We start from the raw sequence: 22,712 nt of genomic DNA on the forward strand, positions 1-22,712 counted from the left end.
TGAAAATACAAGCTAGTTTTTGTTAATTTTTTTTTGTCAAATCAAAAATAGGATTTTCGATGCGAAAATGACGCACCAGTGTGTCATCTCGCTCATCGTGTGATTAGCAGGGAACGAGCACCCGTTCCCTGCAGGGGGACGGAGGAGACGGCCGTGGACAGCCTGCCAGCTGCAATCGGAGCTGACAGGCTGTACATGAAAAAAAATGTACAGCTGTCCCCAGAAGAGGCTCACAATCTGATCCCTTTCACAATCTGATCCCTCTCACAGGCTGATGCCTATGAGAGGTGATTATAGTAGTGGATCTCAGGGGGAGGGAGGGAATTTTTTGTTTTTTAAGTTTTTTTTTATTTATTTAAAATAAAATAACGTTAAAATTGATTTAAAAAAACCAAACACATTGCAGCAATCAGATCCCACCAACAGAAAGCTCTGTTGGTGTGAAGAAAAGGGAGTAAAATTAATTTGGCTGCTAAGTTGTATGACTGTGCAATGAATCGTTAAAGTGGCTCAGTGCTTAATTGTAAAAAAAATTGCCAGGTCACTAGGAGGATATAAGCCTGTGGTCCTCGAGAGGTTCATTAAAACCAGGGTTTAAGCAGGAATAAACTCCCTAGAGGACTTATTCTGCAATTACATCTTATCAGGTTTTCAAGAATTGTATCACAAATACCATATCCCTCAAGACCTTTTTACATTTTTAGCTATTGTTTTTTAGTATTTATATACCACTGACATCTTCCACAGCACTATAAAGAGTGTATATAGTCTTGACACTAACTGTCCCTCAGAGGGGCTTACAATTTAATTCCTACCATAGTCATATGTCCATATTATTATTATTTGGAATTATTGTATCTTCTAGGGCCAATTTTAGGAGAAAGTCAATTAAAGTGGACTTGAACTGTTGCCCAGGACAGAAGGAAACCATAGAGAAATGTACCCTGTATGTATTTGGAGAGTTTAGCCTGTCTAATTCACCCTCATCTGCAAAAGTTCGAGTTTGAGCGAATCATGCAAACTGCAATAGACTTCAATAGGCAGGTTAACTTTAAAAACTTCAAACACTGTTTCTGGCCACAAAAGTGATGGAAAAGATGTTTCATGGGGTCTAACACCTGGAGGGGGGCATGGCGGAGTGGGATAAACATCAAAAGTCCCGGGGAAAATTACAGATTTGATGCAGAGCAGGGTTATAATCCCTAAAGGGCAGAAATCGCATTGCATTGGATGCCTAAAGTGCTTGAAAACATCTTGCGTGTGTATACATTGATTATTACTTAGTGTAAGTAATGTACTGCTTCACACTGACAGACCAAACTCACTGTGTAACGAACCGCAAACAGCTGTTTGTGTAGTGATGGCCGTGCTGGACTGGTGCGCACGATGGCGAGAGTGCAGCCGAAAGCACTTTTCAAGCCTAAATGGTCGGGCTGAGGTAGCTCAATGACAGAACACCAGTAACTGTCCAGCTGATCGAATTTGGTCTGTCCACAATGAAGCAATGACCTTATTTACTTTGGTGTGCCCCCCAACACACTCATATAGCCGGTCATTGCGTCATTGTGATACGCAAGCCCCTTCATCGCGGCAAGGTAACGATCACAAAGGTGAATTTACACTTGTACTTGCCTTTTGTTTTGTTGTTGCAGCCACAGTGCAACCAGAAAAATTAGGCAGGCATGTACACGCAGCAGAAAAAAATATTCTTTTTGTTAGCAGCCTAAAAAATTAGGCATTCACCTGGAGTCCTAGACCCTCTTGGTGGTGGCGGAGAAAGCAGTCAAGCGGCCTGCAGGTAGAGATGCTGTGTGGGGACTGACTTAGTCTTCGGGCAGGCAGTAGCCCTACAGGATCCATGTCTTATTCATTTTGATAAAGGTGAGGTACTGAACACTTTTTTGACGTTTTTTCTTCTCACTGACAATGCCTCCGGCTGCGCTGAAGTTCCTTTCTAGGAAGCTTGAGGCAGGGCAAGCCCGGAGTTGGATGGCAAATTGTGACAGCTCTGGCCACAGGCCAAGCCTGCGCACCCAGTAGTCCAGGGGTTCATCACTGCTCAGACTGTCGATGGTTCTTTCTCTACCATTGTTAAAGCTTATATATATTTTATTAAATTACTTTTTTTCTGCTGTTTGTGCAGTTCCTTCAACAAGAATCTGTTATGGAGGGCAAGTCTGCCATTCATTCAACTGTATGATAAACTTCTCATGGTACTTTCTCAGTACCATGGTGACCACGGGTAACGGGCCTGGAATCAGGGTTCGATTCCGGTCCGTAGTGGGAGCCTGAGAAACGGCTACCACCACACGTCCAAGGAAGGCAGCAGGCACGGCACGCAAGTCCTGACTCAGGGAGGTAGTGACAAAAATAACAATACAGGAGGACTCTTTTGAGGCCCTGCTGTATAATGATGAGACAAATACACTTGAAAACCTTTAACAAGAATCTGTTATGGAGGGAAAGTCTGCCATCCATTCAAGTGAAAGGTATGCACTGACTGCCAGGTATAATACAATGTGCAGTCACAGATGCAGTGAAACGTATGCACTGACTGGACTAATACAGTGTGCAGTAACACAGATGCAGTGAAATGTATACACTGACTGCTGGTATAATACAATGTGCAGTCACACAGATGCAGTGAAAAGGTATGAAGTAACTGGTATAATACAATGTGCAGCCACACAGATGCAGTGAAAGGTATGCAGTGACTGGTATATAAAACAATGTGCAGACACACAGATGCAGTGAAAGGTATGCAGTGACTGGTATAATACAATGTGCAGTCACAGATGCAGTGAAAGGTATTCACTGACTGATATATAAAACAGTGTACACTCACACAGATGCAGTGAAAGGTATGCAATGGCTGTTATAATACAATGTGCAGTTACACAGATGCAGTGAAAGGTATGCAGTGACTGATATAATACAATGTGCAGTCACAGATGCAGTGAAAGGTATGCACTGACTGGTATATAAAACAGGGTGCAGTCACACAGATGCAGTGAAAGGTATGCAGTGACTGGTATAATACAATGTGCAGTCACACAGATGCAGTGAAAGGTCGGGCTAGTAAAAAAGGGCGCACAGGGATAGTGGACAAAAAGGGCGCCGCCATAGACTGCAATGCAAAATATCGGCTATTCGGCGCCCGGCAGGAAAAAAGGGCGCCCGAGAAATAGCGGTTACAAAGATCGTGTTAACAAAAGTTTTCGTTTACAAAATAAGGTTTATAACAAATATCGTTTACAAGTTCGTTTTGAGTTTGTGTTATACTTATTTTTTCGTTTTTAAATTTCGCTTATATCAGTTTTAACTTATTTTTTAGTTTTAAAATTTCGCTTACAAAAGTATAAGAACTACATTTTCGTTTACACTTCTTTGATCATTTAAAAATTTGTTTTCATATGTATAATGCTTAAATACCGTTTTCAACCTTATTGTATTAGAAATACATCGCTTTTGGTATTAACATTTATTTTTACACTTATAATGCGTTGATTATAGTTAATAAAATATCGCTTTTAATATTACTGTTATTTTAAGTTTTCGAATGCGTACATGATTGTAAGGCTATCTATTGTATTGTATATATTTATATATACTTTTCTCTATTTATAATATTAATGTATATGTGATTTTAAGGCTATTTATTCTATTACAAATATATAAATTATTTTATTCAAGTTATTTGTAGAGAAGATAAATTTTTTTTTTCATGTTATTTGTAGAGAAGTATTTTAAGGATTAAATATATTATTGTTTATATGTGTTTAGAGTGTTTGTGCGGTGGGGATGGTTAGGTTTAGGCATTACCAGGGGGTCTAGGGGTTAGGGATAGGTACAGGGAGGGTTAGGTATAGTTACAGTATAATATAGGCAACCAGGGGGTGGATAGGGTTAGGCACCACCAGGGGGGTCTTAGGGTTAGGCACCACCAGGGGGGTCTTAGGGTTAGGCACCAACCGGGGGGGTCTTAGGGTTAGGCACCACCAGGGGGGTCTTAGGGTTAGGCACCACCAGGGGGTCTTAGGGTTAGGCACCACCAGGGGGGTCTTAGGGTTAGGCACCACCAGGGGGGTCTTAGGGTTAGGCACCACCAGGGGGGTCTTAGGGTTAGGCACCACCAGGGGGTCTTAGGGTTAGGCACCACCAGGGGGGTCTTAGGGTTAGGCACCACCAGGGGAGTCTAGGGGTTAGGGATAGGTACAGGGAGGGCTCTGTGTGAGAGTAAGGTTAGGTATAGTTACAGCACAATATATGTAATATATACAATTTATTAAATTATATATATTTAAACAAAGAGGGGTCTAGGGGTTAGGGATAGGGAGAAATCTGTGTGAGCCTACAGTTTGGTAAAATTACAGTAAAATATCTTTAAAACCTACCATTGCATTGCTATGCTTAATACAAGTCTAAATATCGTTTTTGTTATAGACGCAATTTGATGTTTTTTTCAGAATTCGTTTGTTGTTATAGACGGTATTTTGCCATTTCATTTCCGTTTATTTAACCTATTTAGCACTAAATTTACGTTTACAACCTCTTAAACGAAAAATATGGTTTTGCATTAAAACTTACAATTTCGGCTATACCCCGCGCCCTTTTTTCCAGGCGCCCTTTTTTGATAGACGCGTGAAAGGTATGCAGTGACTGGTATATAAAACAGTGTGCAGTCACACAGATGCAGTGAAAGGTATGCAGTGACTGGTATAATACAATGCGCAGTCACAGATGCAGTGAAAGGTATTCACTGACTGGTATATAAAACAGTGTGCAGACCCTGCTTCCTAAACCAGATGCTGATCACTCTACCCCAGCAGGATTTAGACCTATATCTATTCTTAACAATGATATTAAACTCTTTGCTAAAATCCTGGCTTCCAGATTTGGTTCTATGGTGGGTGATCTCGTTGCTCCCGCTCAAACTGGATTCATTCCAGGTAGGCAAGGCTCTGATAATGTGAGACTAGCAGTTAATGTATTACAGGATGCTGAACTTAAGAATTCCAGGTTCATGATGTTAGGTCTAGATATTAGTAAGGCATTTGATTCAGTGGGTTGGCAATATTTGACCGCTGCTTTGGAAGGCTTTGGCCTGACCGGCCCTATAATTACAGCAGTTTCAGCATTATATGACTCCCCATCTACAGTATTCCGCATCCCTGGTGCATCATCTGCTCCTGTTCAGCTCAAACGTGGGACCCGTCAGGGTTGCCCTCTCTCGCCATTGCTATTTGCTCTCGCTTTGGAGCCCCTAGCGGTGGCGATTAGACGTCATCCAGACATCCATGGTTATGGAATTGACAATGTTAAATTAACCTTGTATGCTGACGATGCACTCCTGTTCTTGACTAGACTCATAACAACCATGCACAACTTGTTTCAAATATTAGATAAGTTCGCAAAATGTTCTGGCCTTACGGTAAACCCCTCTAAATCCACAGCTCTTCCGATCAATCTATATCCACATACAATCAAATGGATAGACTCTACATATGGGTTCAAATGGAGTAAAACTAAATTTAAATATTTGGGAGTCTTTCTTACTCCTCGCTATGGGGACCTGCACGGAACTAACTTCTTGCATGCAGTTAACAGTATTACTCAACTCTTGAAGACTTGGTCCTCATAAGGTCTCATGGCTAGGTAGATGTGTAGCATGTAAAATGATCATTCTCCCCAAACTGTTATATTTGTTTCGCATGCTCCCAATAACTATATCTAAAAAATCCTTGTCTAGCATACAGTCACAGATTAATAAATTTATTTGGGATGGCAAACCAGCTAGAATTCGAGCGCAAGTCCTGTACAGACCTCCTCTGAAGGGTGGCATCGGTTTACCTAGTCTTTGGCACTATTATTTAGCTTCTAAACTTAGTCAAATCTTAGATTGGGGAATAAATTCTAACCCCCCTACCTGGTATCAGTTTGAATCTACTTCAATCTTTTCATTTCATTTCATTTATCTTCATTGGTCACAGTCGTATCTAAAAGAGACACATTAACTCTCGCTAGCAAGAACAGGATTGTTTCGTCCCTGACTAAGCTGTGGATTTCGATTGCCGCTTCATATAAGCTTATGACCCTTCCCTCCTCCAGGATCTCCATTTTTGGTAATCCTCGTTTTATTCCTGCTTTTAGGAACCCACAATTGTTTTCCTGGTGGAGGGACAAGGGCCTTTTTACTGCTAATAAATTTTGGATCTGTGATGTTCCAATTACATTTAATATGCTCAGATTTAGTCAAGATGCTCCCCCGGAAGAGGCATTCCGATTTTGTCAAATTAAACATTACTTCTCCTCCATCTTTTCTTCACCTCCAGTGTTTGATCCCTCGATGTTTGAGTCACTTTATTTTGGATTCTCATGACGAAAAGGATTAATTTCATCTTTATATGCCCTGTTGTTAGGCCGTGATAGTGAGAATAAAATGTCATATATAAGAGCCTGGGAACGAGACTTGGGAATTCAATTAGATCTTACAAATTGGTCTTATATCCGAACCACTGTCTCTAGTGTAGTCAAGTCTAATATGGTTAAGGACACGGCGTTTAAGATCTTATTTCGCTGGTATTATACCCCGGCTAAAATTCATAAAATTTATCCCTCAGTTCCATCGACTTGTTTTAGAGGATGTGGAATGGAAGGATCGTTGATGCATGTCTTTTGGGACTGCCCCAGAGCGCAGCGGTTTTGGGACTCATGGAAAACTATGATTCAGGAGGTGTTTGGCTTTCCGGTTTCATTGTCTGCTTCCCAGGCCCTGTTATATACCTTCAACGATGATGTGCCAGGTAGATTTAGGCCTCTATATAGATATATGCTACTAGCCGCTCAGTGGTCAATAGCCTTCAAATGGAAATCCACCGATCTGGAGCTAACACTGGTTACTCAACGACTGGACCTAATGATGATTATGGATCGGGTGTATTATTATAGTATTGAGAATATGACAAGATTTGATCTCATTTGGGAATCCTGGAAAATATATAGGCGTTCTTAATCTCCCCTGGACATATGTGTATATTAATCACAGTATGATACATAAGATTGGAGTTATCTAGGACTCTTGTAATCAGATGTTATATGAAGGGTTTTATTTTAGTTCTTTATTATTTTGTGTGTTTCTTTATTTTTATGTATGTGTTAGAGAGAGCATTATAATATCATTTTGTGGACTTAAAGGACGAACTGCTTCCTGGGATCTCAGCTGGAGGTACTTGGTGCCCCATTTCCCAGGCCGAGCGGCCAGACTATCTGAATCAGGCTCTCTTGAGGCTCTCTCTTTTTCTTTGATGTTTAGTTGGAGTGTTAACACTTTTTATCTGTTTTGCTTTCAAAAGCTTTGTATTTTTTGCTGATCTGCTCAATAAAGCTTTTTAATACGTAAAACAAATAAAAAAATAAAAGAGTGTGCAGTCACACAGATGCAGTGAAAGGTATGCAGTGACTGATATAATACAATGTGCAGTCACACAGATGCAGTGATAGGTATGCATTGACTGGTATATAAAACAGTCACACAGATTCAATGAAAGGTACTGACTGCTAGTGTAATACAATGTGCATTCACACAGATGCAGTGAAAGGTATGCAGCGACTGGTATAATACAATGTGCAGTCACACAGATGCAGTGATAGGTATGCATTGACTGGTATATAAAACAGTCACACAGATTCAATGAAAGGTACTGACTGCTAGTGTAATACAATGTGCATTCACACAGACAGGGGTCGAGTCCTGCGTGCACAGCGCAGGCCCAGTATGGTCTGTGTCTGCGCAGTACACTCCTGGTGACATCAGCGGGAGCGAGGACACGGCAACGCAGGCGCAGTGGTTTTCTGACTTTAAAGTCAGAAATTCCAGAAGTGAACTGGAGGCGGGGCCAGAGCATCGGTGAGCGGCTGCGCGGGCACAGGATGTCTGCGGGGGACCATTAGAAGCCCCGGGTAAGTTCAGCTCATTTTCCCCCGACCCCCCTACAGTATCCCTTTAAGTTGATGAAATTGATCATTGTATATGAAGAACAACGGTTGGTTGATTTGAGGTTGCAGGTCTCGGAGGTCAAACAGACTCTTGCAAGGCTTGACACCCTTAATGTCATTCTCAAACAAGGAGTCAGTTTTGCCAGCAGAAAGGCCCCCACATTGGGGAGCATTTTGTCCCCTAGCTTGTTTACCACCGGCACACAACGACCGTGCTGGTTAACTACCCAAGGTTCATACAGATGCAATTTTTCTACTTGTAATTATTGCAGTGTTCATAACACCACTCGATCTATCATCTCCCTCTCTAACGGAAAAGGTTTTCCCATTAGACAATACATCAATTGTCACACGAAGTCCGTTGTCTATCTTATTTCATGTTCCTTATGTCAGGTACAATATGTGGGGTGTACTACCCGACACCTCAGACAACGGATAAGTGAACACTATAGAGGAGCTGGCTGGCTTACTGTAGAAATATCTAATGTGGCTAAGCATTTTAGGTCGGTCCACTCCGGTGACATGTCCTCATTTTCATTCCAAGGTATAGAGCGTGTCCAAAGACCTTTGAGAGGAGGGGACGCCTATAAACGTCTTCTCACTCGAGAAGCATATTGGATTTTCCAGCTAGGGACACGCTCACCGAGAGGCCTTAACGCCAGATGGGACTTACACTCAGTCACCTGAGAGAGAGATACATATAGGCCTCAATTCACTAACCTTAACTCCTGTCTTTAATACCTCTTCTGAGCTGTTTTACAGTTATCACAATTACATCACCATGGTGATAACTGTAAAACAGCTCAGAAGAGTTATTAAAGACAGGAGTTAAGCTTAGTGAATTGAGGCCATATTGTCCTTGTGTTTCTGCTTCTGTGCTTTTGTCCTTGTTTTGTCTTGCCTTGAACCATGTGTTTGCTATATACAATATTGTTTGTATTTATTGCTGCGTAATCTTGCAACGTATCTAATCCTTAGCATTTTATACTTCCTGTATATGTTTTTATGCTGATCACATTGTTTGGGTTACTGCCCAATCTTTTATGATACATTTTTTGTGAAGGTGGAGCCTTGAGTAGGTGGTGTTGGGTGTGGTCCCACTCCTTTTAAGGATCACCTTTGCTCACCTGCACCTATGCTATGATTAAGGACGTGCAACGTCCGAAACATGTCAGCATGTGGTGATGGTTTTTAGCCCTTATGTGTTGATTCAATAAAGCCGTTTGATTCTACCGACATCGTGCGGAACTCACTTTCTACAGCAATACACCTGGCTACATATACTGGGGCCACTATACACCTGGCTACATATACTGGGGCCACTATACACCTGGCTACATATACTGGGGCCACTATACACCTGGCTACATATACTGGGGCCACTATACACCTGGCTACATATACTGGGGCCTCTATACACCTGGCTACATATACTGGGGCCACTATACACCTGGCTACATATACTGGGGCCACTATACACCTGGCTACATATACTGGGGGCCACTATACACCTGGCTACATATACTGGGGCCACTATACACCTGGCTACATATACTGGGGCCACTATACACCTTGCTACATATACTGGGGGCCACTATACACCTGGCTACATATACTGGGGCCACTATACACCTGGCTACATATACTGGGGCCACTATACACCTGGCTACATATACTGGGGCCACTATACACCTGGCTACATATACTGGGGCCACTATACACCTGGCTACATATACTGGGGCCACTATACACCTGGCTACATATACTGGGGCCACTATACACCTGGCTACATATACTGGGGCCACTATACACCTGGCTACATATACTGGGGCCACTATACACCTGGCTACATATACTGGGGCCACTATACACCTGGCTACATATACTGGGGCCACTATACACCTGGCTACTTATACTGGGGCGGTACTTATCCGTTAGCCGGGCGCATCCGGCAGGTGGCGCTAATTACTATTCCCCCTCCAGGCCGACATGGATAGTAGGGAAAGATGTAACTCTGGTGGAGTTTTGTCGCCACCTGCCGGATGCGCCCGGCTAACGGATAAGTACCACTGGGGCCACTATACACCTGGCTACATATACTGGGGCCACTATACATCTGGCTACATATACTGGGGACACTATACACCTGGCTACATATACTGGGGACACCTATACACCTGGCTATACTGGGGACACCTGAACACCTGGTTACATATACTGGGGACACCTGGCTATACTGGGGACACCTATAGACCTGGCTACCTATTCTGGGGACATCTATACACTTGGCCACCTATTCTGGGGACAACTATACACATGGCTACTTATACTGGGGACACCTATAGACCTGGCTAGCAATACAGGGGGTACCTATTTTGGGAGAATTGCTGTCAGCTATGTATTTTTGGGGAACCGCTGATGCCAGATTACGTGTATTTTGGGGAACCGCTGCCAGATTGTGTATGTACGGGGACCACTGCTGCCAGATTACATGTATTTTACATGTATTTTGGGTGATCTACTACCAGGTTTCACGTATTTTGGGAAACTGCTTCCAGATTATGTGTATTTTTCGGCGCGCCGCGCTTCACGCTGCGCACAGGTTTTTGGGGTGAGTCCACTCACTTCTTTTTCCAGGACTAGACCCCTGCACACAGATGCAGTGAAAGGTATGCAGTGACTGATATAATACAATGGGCAGTCACAGATGCAGTGAAAGGTATGCACTGACTGGTAAATAAAACAGTGTGCAGTCACACAGATGCAATGAAAGGTACTGACCGCTGGTGTAATACAATGTGCATTCACAGAGATGAAGTGAAAGGTGCTGCTGCCAGATTGTCTATTTTGGGGGAACCACTGCCATATTATCTGTATTTTGGAGGAACCTCTGCCAGATTATGTGTATTTTTGGTGAAATGCTGTCAGATCTACTTTTTGGGGATACACTACGACAGATCTCAAACTTCCCCTGGCAGACCTTTTATACCACTGCTAAGGCCATGTATATTTGGCCCCACCCGTGACCACGCCCACGCTATGCTTAACCACGCCCATTTTTCGGCGCGCCACGCTTCACGCGGCGCACAGGTTTTTGGGGTGAGTCCACTCACTTCTTTTTCCAGGACTAGACCCCTGCACACAGATGCAGTGAAAGGTATGCAGTGACTGATATAATACAATGGGCAGTCACAGATGCAGTGAAAGGTATGCAGTGACTGATATAATACAATGGGCAGTCACAGATGCAGTGAAAGGTATGCACTGACTGGTAAATAAAACAGTGTGCAGTCACACAGATGCAATGAAAGGTACTGACCGCTGGTGTAATACAATGTGCATTCACAGAGATGAAGTGAAAGGTATGCACTGACTGTGCTGGGCCTGGCACAGTATAGCAATTAGCAAGGGCCAGCTGCGACAGACAGGGCTGTATATGCAGTGTCAGTGGCACAAAAAAAAAAATCCCAAGAACATTACGTCTTAAAAAAGCTTTTTGTGGTGCTTTTCAGGAATAAATATCAGAAAGTAGCAAGCTAACAGACCTCCTAACTATCGCTTTCCCTATCTCTCCAATGTCTCTCCCTTCTCTCACTAATATCAGCAGCAGACATAGTGAGAAAATGGCCGACGCTGCTGCCTTTTATGGGGGGGGGGGGGTCCAGGAGGTAGTGCAGCCTGATTGGCTGCCATGTGTCTGCTGACTGTGACGTAGAGGGTCAAAGTTTAGCCCAATGAAGTAGTATAGGGGGCGGGTCAAACTCGCTATTTGTTTGTGTTTCGACGCGAATGCGAACCCCCCATTGTTCGCGCGAAGAAGTTCGCCGGAGAACCGTTCGGGCCATCTCTACAGATAAGCTAATTTGAAAGCACAGGATGTTAACAATATATAAGAAAAATACCTACATTCTTTAAACCCTGTGACCACAATACCACAACTAATTAGTGGGTTTTGAAATAGATCCACAAGACACTATGAAGGGGGTTAAACAGCTTAAAATAATCTCAAATTGTACTTGTGCTGATAGTGTTCTAAAATTCGTTTTTCTGAGTGCACGACCTGTGTGTGCACCCCACACACTGTAATTTTACGAGAGGTGCAGACAATAATGTAAATATTGCAACTGATAAAACCCTTAAAGTGAACGGGAACCGCATTTAAAAAAAATGAGACAGATACTTACCCAAGGAGAGGGAAGGCTCTGGGTCCTATAGAGCCTTCCAGCTCCTCTCCTGGTCCCCTCATTCCAGTGCTGGCTCGCCCGGTAGCAGTATTTGACTAATTTAGTCAAATACTGCTTTACCCGGCCGAAGGAGGCTTCAGAAGTCTTCAGGGAGACCGAGTGCTCCTGAAGAAGGGCGGCCCTGTACGCTCTCTTGCACACTCAGCTGTTTACATTCACACTGTCACTCTCTGCCGCTCCCCCGCCTCCTCCATAGTGCCGCTCCCTGCCTGCGTCCCTTTCCTCCAATCAGCGGGGAGGGAAGGGAAGCAGGCGGGGAGCGGCGCTATGGAGGAGACGGAGGAGTGGCGTAGAGTGACAGTGTGAATATAAACCGCTTGCTAGCATTACGCTGCGTGTCGTTAGCACGGTTTTATTTATGGGGACCACAGAGCGCACGGGAGGCCTGGGGGAATGCTGTATAGTAACAGAGGCTGGTGATTATATGCACAACCAGCCTCTGTGTGCTAATAGGATTCTGAAAACCTACCTCGGGTTCTCTTTAACCACTATGCGACCGCCTAACGCAGGATGGTGGCAGCAGAGTGGCTCTCTCGTTCCTCCGCAGGTAGCGTGACATCGCAAGTGGACATTTCCTGCAGTAAACATGGCGGGCCATGGCGATCAGCCTGCCAGCTGCGTCCGGAGCTGGCAGGCTGAAATCATAAAAAAAGCAAGTGTATGTATGTGTAGTGTATGTATTGCAGTCTAGGGCTAATTTACAGGGGGTGGGGAAGACACAGGGCTTGATTCACAAACAGTTAGCACGTGAAGTGCCGTTCGCGGACTTTTGCACGCGCAAAGTGCCGCGATTTGCGCTATCGCAGACTTTTGCGTGCGCAAATTGCGAATCGAGGCACGCAAAAGTCCGTGAACGGCACTTCATGTGCTAACTGTTTAACACTCGTGCTAAACAGTTAGCACGGCTTTGTGAATCAAGCCCATAGTTTAAAAAAAAAATAAAAGATCATCTTTAATAAGAAAAATAAATAAATACACATTGCAGCAGCAATCAGAGACCACCAAAAGACTGCTCTATTAGTGGGAAGAAAAGGAGATAAAATTCATTTGGGTGCTATGTTGTATGACCGAACAATAAACCATTAAAGCTGTGAAGTGCTGAATTGTAAAAAATGGCCTGGTCACTAGGGGGTATAAATCTCTGGTCCTCAAGTGGTTGAGGACAGTACAATAATGACAAGTAGAATATCCACAAAGACACAAGCCCCTAACAAATAGTCATGTGCAACTTGCTGCTACTGGAAAAGTATTGAAAAGACTTGAGTGGAATAGGAGGATTTGATTTCAATAGGCTGCAATTTCACTTCCAAATTCACATGCAGGAAAATGCTGCAGTGAGTGGCCCTAAAACAACAATTTAGTACCTCAGCTGGGAAGTATGTCAATGATGTCTGCCTACCCTATACATATTACACAAAATCCTGCACTGAACAGTTCTACACACTATGAGCTCGATTCACTAACTGGTGATAACTTATCACGTGTTAAGGCTTTGCACGTGCAAACTTGCGTGCTAAGCATTTTGCACGGTCAAAGTTTATGCCGTTCGTGTGCTAAGTTTTAGTAAGTGCACTTTGCACGTGATAACTATGGCGCTACGCGTGTTAACCTATTAGAGTGTATGCTTAGCACCCCTGTGCTAAGCAGGTTTGCACGCAATGAAATGCGCGCAAAACTTTACGCGCGTAAAGCTTTACGTGCATGATATCATGTGCAAAGCAGCTTTGCACGGGCGTGCTCTTAGCATGCTTTTGTGAATCAAGCCCTATATGCCTTGTAAAACTGGTGCCCATGTGTCTGTTGCATTGTGGACTTGTACTTCGCTTGGCTTTATGAGGAGGCACAGGATTTGTGGATAACTAGAGCTTTGCAGTGGTTAATATCAGGGCAGTTTCTAGGCTAAATTTCACCCAGGGCAAGGGTGTAAAAATCTCCTTCCCCCCATGGAGCCAGGCATAGGTGCCCGCAGTATAGATTAGCTACGTAGGTGCCTTTAGTATAGGGTAGCCTGTATAGATGCCACCAGTATAGGTTAGATAGGTAGGTGCCCCAGTATAGGTTAGATAGGTAGGTGCCTGCAGTATAAGTTAGCTACGTAGGTGCCTTCAGTATAGGTTAGCCCGTATAGTTGCCACCAGTATGGGTTAGATAGGTAGGTACCCCCAGTATAGGTTAGATAGGTAGGTGCCTGCACTTCTGCAGTATAGGTTAGATAGGTAGGTGAGTGTAGTATAGGCTAGATCTGTAGGTGCCTGCAGTATAGGTTAGATAGGTAGGTGAGTGCAGTATACGTTAGATAGGTAGGTTAGTGCAGTATCGGCTAGATAGCTAAGTGCCAGTACAGGTTAGATAGGTATGTGTCTGTAGTATGGGTTAGATAGGTAGTTGCCTGCAGTATAGGTTAGATAGGTAGGTTCTCACAGTATAGGTAAGATAGGTAGGTACCCCCAGTATAGGTTAGATAGGTAGGTTCCCGCAGTATAGGTTAGATAGGTAGGTTCCCGCAGTTTAGGTTAGATAGGTAGGTTCCCGCCATATAGGTTAGATAGGTATGTGTCTGCAGTATAGGTTAGATAGGTAGGTTCCTGCAGTATAGGTTAGAAAGGTAGGTTACCCCAGTATAGGTTAGTTAGGTAGGTTCCCGCAGTATAGGTTAGATAGGTAGGTTCCCCCGGTATAGGTTAGATAGGTAGGTTCGCACAGTATAGGTTATATAGGTAGGTGAGTGCAATATAGGTTAGATAGATTGGTGAGTGCAGTATAGGTTAGATAGGTAGGTTAGTGCAGTATAGGTTAGATAGGTAGGTTAGTGCCAGTATAGGTTAGATAGGTATGTGTCTGTAGTATAGGTTAGATAGGTAGTTGCCTGCAGTATAGGTTAGATAGGTAGGTTCTCGCAGTATAAGTTAGATAGGTAGGTTACCCCAGTATAAGTTAGATAGGTAGGTTCCCGCAGTTTAAGTTAGATAGGTAGGTTTCCGCAGTATAGGTTAGATAGGTATGTGTCTGCAGTATAGGCTAGATAGGTAGGTTCCCACAGTATAGGTTAGATAGGTAGGTTCCCGCAGTATAGGTTAGATAGATAGGTTCCCGCAATATAGGTTAGATAGGTAGGTTCGCGCAGTATAGGTTATATAGGTAGGTGAGTGCAATATAGGTTAGATAGGTTGGTGAGTGCAGTATAGGTTAGATAGGTAGGTTAGTGCAGTATAGGTTAGATAGGTAGGTTAGTGCCAGTATAGGTTAGATAGGTATGTGTCTGTAGTATAGGTTAGATAGGTAGTTGCCTGCAGTATAGGTTAGATAGATAGGTTCCCGCAATATAGGTTAGATAGGTAGGTTCGCGCAGTATAGGTTAGATAGGTATGTGTCTGCAGTATAGGTTAGATAGGTAGGTTCCCCCGGTATAGGCTAGATAGGTAGGTTCCCACAGTATAGGTTAGATAGGTAGGTTCCCGCAGTATAGGTTAGATAGATAGGTTCCCGCAATATAGGTTAGATAGGTAGGTTCGCGCAGTATAGGTTAGATAGGTATGTGTCTGCAGTATAGGTTAGATAGGTAGGTTCCCCCGGCATAGGTTAGATAGGTAGGTTCGGGCAGTATAGGTTAGATAGGTAGGTTCCTGCAGTATAGGTTAGATGGGTAGGTTCCCACAGTTTAGGTTAGATAGGTATGTGCGGGAAGAAAAGCGGGCATAGCAGTTATAACTCACCTTCCGCCACCGATCCTGCGCAGCTTTAATGTCCTTCCTTTCCCACCATCTGTCTCATTAGTAACAGCGATCCCTGTGATGACATCACAGGGGGTGCTGTTACCATGCGACGGACGCAGGGGGAGGAAGAACATTTAAGCCGCAGGGGGTTTGGCTGAAAAATGTGAGTTATAACTATGATGTCCACTCCCCCCGCTGCTGCGCTCCCATCCTGCCACTCAATATGGCGCCCCGAGGGGCTGGGTTAATATATATCTCAAGTGACATTTTGAGTGTGGGGAGTCAATTTCCTCTTATTGTTTTTCTCTGTCTGAGTTTTTAAAGGGATCCTGAGCAGTGGATTAAATTGAAATTAATACTTACCTGGGGCTTCCTCCAGCCCACCATATGCCACAATGTCCCCCGATGTCCTTCTGGCTCCTCTCTGTGTCCGTTGGTGGCTCCTTTACCGGCGGCTTTTGGACGGAGTGTTAGCCCAACACTACCTGGACCGGGACCCTCCGCGTCATCATGCCGGCCGCTACACGTCATCGCGGTGGCCGGCATGACAGTCCTGTGCATGCGTGGTTCAGAGTTAGAAAACTGTGCATGTGCACGTCTGCCACACCAGCCGGCGTGATGATGCATAGCGTCCCAGTCTAGGAAGTGTTGGGCCAAAAGTCGCCAGTAACGGAGCCTCCAGCGGGACCAGGAGAGGAGACACGCGGCCTACGGTGGGCTGGAGGAAGCCCCAGGTAAGTACCAATTTCAATTTAATCCACTTTTCGGGATCCCTTTAATAGTGATTGATTTTGGTTGATTGATTTTTGGTTTCAAAAACAGCAAGGGTAAAAGCTAATAGAGACCTCTTACATAGGGCAAAACTATGCGTTAAGTGGAAAAGCTCTCAAGAGGCAATGGGGCAGTAAGTAAGTGGAAACCACCCTGATAGGATGGGGTTAAGGATCAGTGAAATATGCCCCCATAAAAATAATAGGGATATAATATATTGTAGGGTGGAGCCCTTGGTTACCTGCGGACTTCTTTCTCCTCTGAATATCCTCTTGAGGTCTTGTGCACAAGGGAGGAACTGGGTTTTAAGCAGCTATTTTCTCTTACCTTCTATTACTGTACTTTTATCAACCCCATTGATATATTAAAAAAAAAAAAACATTTTTTCTTGGTTGAACTTGATGGACAGATGTCTTTTTTCATCCAATCTAGGTTACTGTGTTACTATTTACAGTAAGTCAATGACCATGATAGGAACACCTTTTGAAGAAAGTTCTAATTTCCGCAAAAAATGTATATCTTGTGTTAGGTGAAAACTACAAGCTCCTCCCTGCAGCCTACCTTTTGCTGAAGTCTTCTTCTGATCTTGTTGGACCCCTCCATCTTCAACACTATTTTTTTGTTTGAAATCTTTAAGCAAAGCAATAATCCCTGTAGGGGGTAAAAAAAAAAAAAAAATAGGGTTATTGTGGAGGACAGCATGGATTCATATCTTAATAGACACCTGCTACAAATTTATGAACATTCAGCAGGATATTGGTAGAAAGTTCTTGATAGCATAGCTATATGGGCAGACATGTGGCAGATGTAATTTGCTGTAATTTGTAATTTGTGGCAGATGTGTGAGTTGGTAACATCTCCGCCACTTTGTGCCTATAACGAGGATCTAGTAGTGTGGCCATCCAGTACAGGTCATTCCCCTTGAGTTTTTTTTATACGGGGGTCCCTCAACAGGCTGGACAGCTTGAAAGACGCCATATGAACAAATCTGAATGCAGACATACTATCCATCTCCTCTTGCTCTTCCTCAGTGATGTCAGGTAAGTTCTCTCCTCCCCCCAGCCATGAAGAATACCACGGGATTGTTATGCAGCACAAGCCCCCTGCGACGCCTGCTGCGGTTGTTCTTCCACCTTCTCCTCAAAAAAACACCTTCCAAATCACTTGACTACTCTTCCCCACACGACTCTTCCTCCTCCTCCCCCCTCCTCTGTGCTACCGCAGGTGTTTAGGAAACATCTGGTTCTGCTGAGAATTGATCCCACAACTCTTCCTTCTGAAGAGGTGCAGCTAAATGTGCAGTTGTCACACACACACAGGTACCGTGAACAGGTGCAGTGACTGGTATATAACACTGCATGCTTCTGTCACCCAGCTGCAGTAAACATGAAAAGGTATGCAGTGATTGGTATTACAAATGTGCAGCTGCCTGTCACACCCGTGCAGTGAAAAGGTAGGCACTGAATGTGCTGGACCTGGCAGTGGCACAGTAGGAATTAGCAAGGGACCAAGGGCCAGCTGTGACTGACTGACAGGGCTGTATATGTAAGTGTCAGTGGGACACACACACACACACACACACACACACACACACACACACACACACACACACACACACACAAATTAGATCACAAGAACAACATTAGCTCTCAAAAGAGCTGTTGAGGGGTGCTTTTTAGCAATAAGTATCAACAGGAGCAAGCTAACAAGCCTAACAAGAGCCTAACTAAGCTTTCCCTTTGTCTCTGCAGCAACTCTCTCTTCTCTAATTACTGCAGCCACACGAGTGAGGGAAATGGCCGATGCTGCCTGCCTTTTATAAGTGGGGGGAGGGGGGCTCCAGGAGGGAGTGTAGCCTTATTGGCTACCATGTGACTGCTGACTGTGATGTAGAGGGTCAAAGTTGAGCCTAATGATGTAATATAGGGGGCGGATCGACCTCGCATATAGTTTGCGGTTCACCACGAACACAAACCACCGAAGTTTGTGTGTTAGTGTTCGCATGCAAAGCGTTTGAGCCATTTCTATGGTTGAATCAGCCTGCAAGGTGCTCCGCCACTGGCATTGGGTACCAGCCAGGCTATCTCACTTATCTGGCATGAACACAGGTCACTGTTGTAGAGGATGTGAAGCCAAAGGTGACATACTGCATAACTTTTGGTCATTTACAATGCTCACTAGGTTTTGGTCCAGAGTGTATAGACTGTTTCAATCACTGTTCAGTAAAACTATCCTGAACGACCCCTGGTCAGCCCTGTTCCATTTTAAGATTGAGCCCTTATGCAAATATCAGAGTGTGTTAGCTCACTTATTATTTGTTGCGGTGAAGCAGACAGTTGTGTGAGCCTGGAGGACGCACTTTGCTTCCTTTGAAGAAGTAAAGAGCAGAGTTAGAGCATTTATGGTGCAAGAATGGCTGGCTAGTGTCCTGGAAGATAGGATCAAGAAATTTCACAAAGTATGGGACCCTTGATGACTATGGGCTTGATTTTACAAAGCCGTGATAACTCTTATCACGGGCGTGCTAAAGTTTTTGCGTGTGCTGTAACGTGCGTAAAGTTTTCAGCGCGCAAATGCAAATTTGCGTGCAAAATCGCGGCCGTTTTGGAGTGCAAACATGAGTTTGCGTGCAAAATCGCGCCCGTTTTCTCACACAAATTTGCTTTTGTGCGCAAAAAAACGTTACGCCTGTTACAGCGATATTGCGACCGTGATACAGCAGTTATCACGTGATAAGTGCTATCACAGCAGTTATCACGTGATAAGTGCTATGATATGTGATAGCAGTTATCACGTGATAACTGCTGTGATAGCACTTATCACGTGATAACTGCTATCACAGCAGTTATCACACTTTAGTGAATCAAGCCCATAGTGTATTGTTTGCTGGTGGTGGTGCTTAGACCTTACCCTGATCCTTGCTTTCCCTCCTTTCCTTTCCCCTCTTCCCCCTTGTCTTATCTTCTCCTTGCCTACCTTTCTTTCTCTGTTGGCAGCTTTCTATTTTTTCTCTCCTTGGTCTTTTAGGCCTATTGGTGCTGTACACAGCTGGAACCCGGCACTCTCTATAGAGCCTTACAGAATTACTGACTGTTATTTTAAATGTGATGCTTAGTGCGAGAATAATGAGACTCTCTGTGTAATTTTATGTTCTTCAAGTTCATGTCTTTGGGCTCGATTCACAAAGCGGTGCTAACCCAGTTAGAGACTTTAGGCATGATAACCATTGCACCACGCCAGTGAAAAGCCAGTTTAGTGGCCATATGCAATTCACTTTTTTACCGGAGTTTTCTCCTAGGAGATAATTTTTCATCGTTGATTTAAAATAGTTTTCCAGTACTTTTTAACTAAAAAAGTAACAAAGTAGGTGAAAAAGTAATATTAAAATCATTTTGAGCATTTTCTCGCTTTCTGGTGGCTTCAAAAGCATTTTATTGACAAGTTTAAAAACATCACCCAGGAGAAAACTCAGGTGAAAAAGTGAATTGCATATGGGCCCAGGTGTGATAAGTTTAGGCATGATAAGTTTAGGTGTGATAAGTTTAGGCATGCTAAGTTTAGATAAGTTTAGTTCGCTTGCAAAGTCCCGCACGCAAAGCAGCGCCATTAAACTTTATGCGAAGTGCACCAGACTTTGCTAGCGCAAAACTTTTGATCAGCTGTGCACTGCGGTGCTAACCCAGTTGGTGCTTAAACTTATCACTCCTAAACTTATCACACCTAAACTTATCATGCCTAAACTTATCACACCTAAACTTATCACACCTAAACTTATCATGCCTAAACTGAGTTTAGGCATGATAAAGGGCTTTTCACCAGCATGCTAACTGTTAGCACCGCTTTGTGAATCAGGCCCTTTGTGTTTCATCTCTGTGATGTGCAGCGTACCTGCGAGCTCCCTCCCATCCCCCTGGCCCGTCCTCGTCCTGTCCCAACAGCTTTTGCAGTTTTACTGTACTTATTTCACTGATTTTTTTTTTAAGATTTTTAGCAGTTTAAATTTGGTTTATAGTCAATTTTCCACGAAGTTATTCTGGAATAAACATGACAAATGGTGAGAAAAAAATAAAAGGCAGTTGCCAGATTGTCTCCTATTTTGATTGGACAATGAAAATATTGCTGTTTGCGGTCTAAAAATAGACATTCTGTAATCTCTGACTTGTGATGAGTTTGTTAGTTTATGATAATTCAAACAGCATTATTTCTTTCTTAGAGGGAACTTACCTTCGGCAAAAACCCTCTTCTGAGTTTGCCGGTGAATTTCTTGCTGCTCCTGATTCTTTAGAGCTGTTGGGAAAAGGTAGAGTTACTGTTGTATGGAGCAGCAAAGATGCATATCATTATAAAACATATCTGCTGCTGGGAAAGTTTTACCAGTTGCACTTTGTTGCTAATTTTAACCTTAAAGCAGGGCCTGGATGGGCGAGGGAAAGGAGCTGAGGAAGGCCTCCCATGATAGGGGTAGCCCTCTGTCCGGGAGTGTAAGGGGTTAATTGTTGGGGGCAGACCTGAGCTAGAAGGGAGGCGGGTCAGATAGAGCGAGGCTAGGGCAGGAAGCATGTCAGCAGAAGGGGAGGAGCCAGAATGGGAGGAGATTGAGGCAGGAAAGTTGTTCCTTTGCTCGATCTCATGTTTGATTCTACCGCCGCGATGGAGGACGTTGAGAGCCTGCTGGGCATGGTAAGGAGCAAGGCAGCAGTGAAGGGACCTCAGTGGGTGGCCTAGCAGTTGGCTCAGAGGTCGACGAGCAGCGCCGGTGACCAGGCAGGGTCGACGAGCGTGCGCATTTCTAGGCTTCCGGAGCGGCTGAGCCCCAGCACATCCCCCTGAGGTCAGAGGAGAGGCCTCCAGGAGGTCGGATGGAAATAGTGGTCGGATCAAGGCTTTAAGGCCAGGAGTATCGGCTGATCAGGACCCGCGTCCGGTGCAGCCAGGTGAGACAAGTTATAATGCAAATATTACATGTGATACTCATTTGGGGGATGTTTTAGTGAGAAGGGGTGAGAATAGTAATATGGTGGGTAGTAGTAGGGGGTCAGTGCCTGTAGTCGATAAGACGTCAGTCACCTCAGGTCCAGCAGACGGTTCATCACTGACTTTATCCCTCATTAATTCTTTGTTGGTGGGCATCCAAGATTCTTTGCAAGGGGCTAGCCGAGCCCAGGTGGTAGCACCAAGTAAGTCGCAGGTGATGGCATGGGTTCCGCCCCTAGTAGGAAGTTCGCCTGTAATAGTGCCGCCTGGGAGTTCTGTTGGTTAGCTCAGTGGTAATGTGGCAGCAAGCGTGGCAGGCACTGCCTTGCTGCAAAATGCCCTGTATGACAAGGAAACAGATTTGGTGCGTTTAGCGGACTCTGCAAAAGGTGAGTTGTACCTTACGTTTTTCGGGACTGTTAGGGCTGAAACATCTGAAACAAGAGGTGCAGGAAAGAATATGGAAGGGATAATATATCGAGATTTTCTTATTGTTACTAGTGTTGGGCGAACATCTAGATGTTCGGGTTCGGGCCGAACAGGCCGAACATGGCCGCGATGTTCGGGTGTTCGACCCGAACTCCGAACATAATGGAAGTCAATGGGGACCCGAACTTTTGTGCTTTGTAAAGCCTCCTTACATGCTACATACCCCAAATTTACAGGGTATGTGCACCTTGGGAGTGGGTACAAGAGGGAAAAAAATTTAGCAAAAAGAGCTTATAGTTTTTGAGAAAATCGATTTTAAAGTTTCAAAGGGAAAACTGTCTTTTAAATGCGGGAAATGTCTGTTTTCTTTGCACAGGTAACATGCTTTTTGTCGGCATGCAGTCATAAATGTAATACATATAAGAGGTTCCAGGAAAAGGGACCGGTAACGCTAACCCAGCAGCAGCACACGTGATGGAACAAGAGGAGGGTGGCGCAGGAGGAGAAGGCCACGCTTTGAGACACAACAACCCAGGCCTTGCATGAGGACAAGAAGCGTGCGGATAGCAATTTGCATTTTGTCGCC

At 44.2% G+C, this 22,712-nt stretch overlaps 1 protein-coding gene across 1 annotated transcript in view; it reads right to left on the reverse strand.

The window, feature by feature from the left end:
• Positions 1-20,986, reverse strand: part of LOC137525543 (serine/threonine-protein kinase mos-like) — a 76,443-nt gene extending 55,457 nt beyond the window's left edge. The window contains exons 1-2 of the mRNA XM_068246673.1: positions 20,948-20,986; positions 17,285-17,374 (exon numbers count right to left, since the gene is read on the reverse strand). The gene's annotated coding sequence lies outside the window, so the exon portion shown is untranslated. The remainder of the gene's footprint in view (positions 1-17,284; positions 17,375-20,947) is intronic.
• Between the last annotated feature and the right edge of the window lie 1,726 nt (positions 20,987-22,712).

This window comes from Hyperolius riggenbachi, chromosome 7 (assembly GCF_040937935.1).
Source record: "Hyperolius riggenbachi isolate aHypRig1 chromosome 7, aHypRig1.pri, whole genome shotgun sequence".
Lineage (NCBI taxonomy): Eukaryota > Metazoa > Chordata > Amphibia > Anura > Hyperoliidae > Hyperolius > Hyperolius riggenbachi.